This window comes from Myotis myotis, unplaced genomic scaffold (assembly GCF_014108235.1).
Source record: "Myotis myotis isolate mMyoMyo1 unplaced genomic scaffold, mMyoMyo1.p scaffold_m19_p_13, whole genome shotgun sequence".
NCBI lineage: Eukaryota > Metazoa > Chordata > Mammalia > Chiroptera > Vespertilionidae > Myotis > Myotis myotis.
In genome coordinates, this window is record NW_023416317.1 from 45,694,757 (window position 1) to 45,700,451 (window position 5,695).

The following is a 5,695-nucleotide window of genomic DNA, read 5'->3' on the forward strand; positions in this document are numbered from 1 at the left end:
TGACACTGCCATTCTAACAATAGCAGAAACACCTGCTGCTTGCTTTTTGCTCAAGAAAGACCTGGGAAATACTTTTAAAGGGTGGACCTTTCGTGCTTTAAAGAAGTTTTAGCAAATAGAGTGGTTGACATTGAAAAGAAAAATCCTGCCCAGCCGGCATGGCTCAGTGGTGAGCGTTGACCTATGAACCAGGAGGTCATGGTTCGAGTCCAGGTCAGGGCACATGCCCGGGTTGTGGGCTCCTCCCAGCAGGAGGCAGCCAATCGATGATTCTCTTTCATCGATGTTTCTCTCTCTCTTCCTCTCTGAAATATATATATATTTATTTAAAGTAAAAATCCTTCCCTCTGGCTTCCCTCTCCATTATCTTTGGAGATAGCTATGTCTATCTCTGAATTTTCACTTTGAGGCCATTTTGTCAAGTCCCTTCTAAGGCCCTGTACCTACCTTTGTTTTCTTCCACTCATATTCTTCTTCTTTGCCCTCCAGTTGCAAAAGGTTCTGGCCCCTTAAAATGAGTTCACACTTCGTTTCAGGATTTTGGAGTCAGATGGGGATTCAGACTGAATCTCTGTGAATTTGGGTGAGTTACTTAACCTCCCTGGGCTTCAATTTTCTGACCTATGAGCAGTGTCAGGCTTCATGAGAAGTCAGAAAACAAGTCATTTGCTTTTCACAGTTCCCTGAGCACACCAGGGGACTTCAAGATGGAAAGTACCCAGGGAGAAAAGGACATCCATATTTGGTTTGAATTGCTCGGGGCCCCTCAAAGCTCCTCAGATGTCCTGGAGGCAAGAGAACATTCTGGTCTACCGATCAGAAGGGAATGAGGCGCTAAGGAGTTGTCTATGGGTGAGGCAGTTATGAGGCCAGAGCAGAGTGGAGGAGGTGTCTGTGAGCCAGGAGGGAAGAGGGAGGTCAGGGCCCAGTAACAGCTTCGTGAGCTAAGACGGGAGTGTCCAGGTAAGGTCTGGACAGAAGCTCACTTTTCATTACACCCATTCCTCAAGGCCCTGTTCTCATGTTTGTTTCAGCTTTATTGAGGCAGAATTGACCGTGATGATTTGATAGACGTATACATTGCGAAATGGTTGCCACAAGCTAATTGACATATTCATCACCCGTGTTTACCTTTCTGTTGTGGTAGTGGTGGTAGGAACCCTTAGGATCTATTCTCTTAGCAAATTTCAGGTATAAAATACGGTATTATTAACTAGAGTCACCACTATGTACATTAGTCACCCGAACTTATTTATCTTTTACATGAGAATCTGTATCCTTTGGCCAACGTATTTCCATTTCTCCCCCAAGCTCCTGGCATCCCCACTCTCCTCTCTGATTCTATCAGTTCAACTTGTTGAGGTTCCACATAAAAGTGAGATCACACAGTATCTGTCTTTCTCTGTCTGGCTTATTTCACTTAGCATTTGTCTTCCAGGTTCATCCATGTTTTCACAAGTGGCAGAATTTCCTTTTTTGTAGCCGAGTAATATTCTTGTGTATAAATATACTGCATTTATTTATGCATCCATTCATTGACGGACACATAGGTTTCCATACCTTGGCTATTGTGAACAATGCTGCAGTGAACATGGGAGTGCAGATATCTCTTCAAGATAGTGATTTCATTTCCTTTGGAGATATACCCAGAAGTGGGACTGCTGGTTCATACGGTAGTTCTAGTTTTAAGTTTTTGAGGAAATTCCATGCTGATTTGTACTTGTACTTACATTCCCACTAACAGTATGCAAGGGTTCCCTTTTCTCCACATCCTTGCCAACACTTGTTATCTGTTGTCATTTTGATAATAGCCAGCCTAACAGCTGTGAAGTGATAGTTCACTGTGGTTTTGATCATCTTTTCTCAATGGTTAGTGATATTGGGCACCTTTTCATGCACCTATTGGGCTCCATGTTCATATGATTCTCCACTCAACAAAGCCATTGACAGGCAGTTTAAAATCAATCATTGCAATGCCCAGAGCAATCACTTGAGGGCAGCACTGCACAAGGGTAATGCAACCAACATCATTGATTCAACAGATAGGTATTGAGGGCATATAATGTGCTAAGCGAGTTTGTAACCACAGCATTGACCTAGCCTGAGGAAGTCACCCTTGAACTAGGATGCAGTAGAACTAAGTAGGGGAGATAGACATTTTCCCAGTAAAGGGCACAGCACATGCCAAGGCCATGCAATGGCCACAGGCCTAGTGAGTGAGGGACAAAAGGATGGGTGGTGGGAGCTGAGAGAGAGTGTGATAGAGGCAGGTCAGGGTTAAAGCTAAATTTCTAGGTTCTGTTACCATTTATTGAGAGGCTACTAGGCACCAGACACTTTCCCATGACATTTCATTTTTAAGGCAGCTGGCATTAGTCCCATTTTACAGGCATGAAGGCATGGCTACCACACACCTTTCTTTAAGCCGCCCCTTATCAGAGTATCCTTTTCTCTACTGGCCACTAATCCCTACTTTTCTCTCTTCAAGGTGAATGTTACTGACCTTTTTGTGCACGTGTCTTGTCTTCCCAACTAGACTATCTTCCTGTGTCCAGCCCAGAGCTGGCATCAAGGGCGTGCTCCATCCCAGGTGGTTCCTGAAGCAGTCACATTGATGAGATGGCACAAAGACATGGCATGTGGGAGAGTTCCATCATGCCCAACTCTTTTTTATTCTTTTATTCTTTTGTTGTTGTTGTTAAGCCTCACCCAAGGATATTTTTTCCACTGATTTTAAAATATATATATAATTTTATTGATTTCAGAGAGGAAGGGAGAGAGAGATGATGATGATGATGACGAGAGAGAATCATTTTTAGAGAGAGTGGAAGGTAGGAGGAGAGACAGAAAGAGAGAAACATCAATGTGAGAGAGACACATCAATTGGTTGCCTCCTGTACACTCCCAACCAGGTCCGGGCGTCGAGTCTGCAACCGAGGTACATGCCCTTGACCAGAATCAAACCTGGGACTCTTTAGTTCACAGGCTGACACTCTATCCACTAAGCCAAACTGGCTAAGGCATACCCCAATTCTTCACCCCTTCCGAAATGCATGTCCTTAGCCACGAGGCTTCACAGTCTGTTTACCAGCCCCTGCGATCAGGGCTTGGCCTGTGACTTGCTTTGCCAGTGCAATCTAGCAGAAGTGATGGTGCGACAGGTCCAAATACTCTTGTTCTTTAGTCTCATTTCTAGGAAATAATATGAATCATGTTTAAATGTTTCTATTACATTCAGTAGCTCAAATTCATTTATTTTTAACTACTGTCTAATTTTCCATTATATGGATAAACCTTAATATAGTTACCCATCTCCCTATTGATGACATATAGGTTGAAGACTTTTACTAATACGGAAAATGGCAAGATAGTCCTATGCATGCCTCCTATATACATGGATGAGACTTCCTTTCATGAACTTACTAGCAAGTCATGGGATATACACACTTCACTTTATTGAAATATTGCCAAATTGCTTCCCAAAGATTTTGGACCAATCTGCTCTCCCACCAGCAATATAGGAAATTTCTCATTTCTCCTTATTTGCCATCACTTAGTATCATCATATTAATTTGTATAGTTTTTTCCCCCCAGCCTGATGGGTCTAAAATGGTAGTTGGTTGATATCTTAATGTTTATTTTGCTGATTTCCAAAGAGGTTTGGCCTCTTCCCATGTGTACATCGGCCCTTCCGGTTTCATCTGTAGTTTATTGTCTGTGCATATCCTCTGTTTATTTTTCTGCTGAATTGTTTGCCTGGAAAAAAAAGGACTTGCTCCTACAAATCTTTATGTATCCTTTAGATTTCATATTATATATTCTATACATAATATATATCATACATAAAGATAGTATATAAAGAATATATTGTATATTTGTATATAACATAAAGAATAATATATTTTCTTTAATATGTTTGGTTGCAAAGACCTTCTTCCAGTAATTTTTTGTTTTGTTTTGTTTTGTTTTGTTAATCCTCATTGATCAAATCCATTGATTTTCAGAGAGAGTAGAAGAGAGGGAGGAGAGGGAGAGAAACACATTGATGTGAGAGAGACACATCAGTTGGTTGCCTCCTGCACAAGTCCCAACTAGGGCTGGGGATCACACCTGCAACCCAGGTACATGCCCTTGACCAGGAATCGAACCCACAACCCTTTGGTGTGCAGGCTGGCGCTCTAACCACTGAACACGCTGGCCAGAACTCTTCCATTAATTTTTAACAGCTTTATTGAGATACAGTTCACATAGCATACAATTCGCCCGTTTAAAAATGTGTACAGTCATTTTACTAGAACTTTTTCACAATCTCAAAAAGAATCCCTGTACCCACTAGCCATCCCCCCGCTATTCCCCCATCCCTCCTACGCAACCACTAATCTACTTTTTATCTCTAAAAACATGCCTATTCTGGATATTTTATATAAATGAAACTGTATTACATGTGCTCTTTGGTGACTTTTACTTAGCATAATATTTTCAAGGTTCATTCATGTTGTAGTATGCATCAGAACTTTTTCCTTTTTATGGCTGAATACTGTAATTGTCCAGGGCAGAGATATACCACCTTTTGTTTACTGATTCATCAGTTGAAGTAACTAAACAGTAACTGAACATTGCTTTTCTCATTTCTGCTCATCTGGCCTGCTTGCTTGCTCTTCCCACACATAGGAAAGCCTTTTTTACCATTGGCTTTGAATTGTACTTTACTGCTGAGAAGCCTTAGCTCCGATCCCATTACCAAAGAGCTAGCCCCAGCGACCCCTGTCATCCCAACCGTGGCCCGGGGTGGTCAGCTTCAGCATCCCTGACGCGGCTCTCCAACCCTCCCAGACCTGCCTGTATCACACTCTGGGCAGGAGATGCCCAGGTGATTCGCGTGCCCATTAAAGTTTGAAAAGCGCTGCTCTGACCGCTACTTCTTCCCCTGCCTCCAAACCGAAACACGTGGGAGGCTTTTGAAGCAGCGCCAGTGACCTGCCCACTTGCGGTCAGCGGTTCAGGTCTCACTGGTCTAGACCAGAGTGGGTCAGGCTCCCCAGGTGATCCCGCTGAGCGGCCCAACGGCCTGGAGGAGCAGTCCCACCTTTTTGCTGCAGACCTCTCTCATCGAGGGATGTTCATGCTCCGGGTTGGAAACCCAGTTTGCCGTTCTGTTTAGCAAACCTGATTGAGCAGCTTCCCAGGAAGGGTCCCTGTGTCCCTTTCCTCAGGAATTGGAGTGTGACGGCCAGTGACACCGTCTGCCCTCTGCCCTCCCGCTCCGAGTCCCTGTTCAAAGCTCTGCTGACAAAGATGGTCTGTGTTTTTAAGAAAACACAGCTGAAGCCCCTGCCAAGGCTGGGCTGGTTTTTCACGGTTCATTCTCAGTATCCAGTTTGCAAACTGGCTCTGCCAGGAACGGCTACCGCTTTAAGCAGTGTTTACCCAAATACGGCTTCTTCCTTGCTCCTGCCGACAGATTAAATACGGTAAGAGCAAACATCTTGGGTAGACACCAGGATCTGTCTCTCTTTAAACAAACCCAGCCTCGATCTTATCTTTGCTGAGGAAGCTGTGGCAACAACAGGCTGTCAAGTCTGTTTCCCTCCCTTCTTCTCCTGGCTCTGCGAGTTTCCTCCCGCGCACTGGCTTCCTCCTGTGCCTGAAGGTCATGGGATCTCAGGGCAGCAGCTACAGTCACATCTCATGGGCC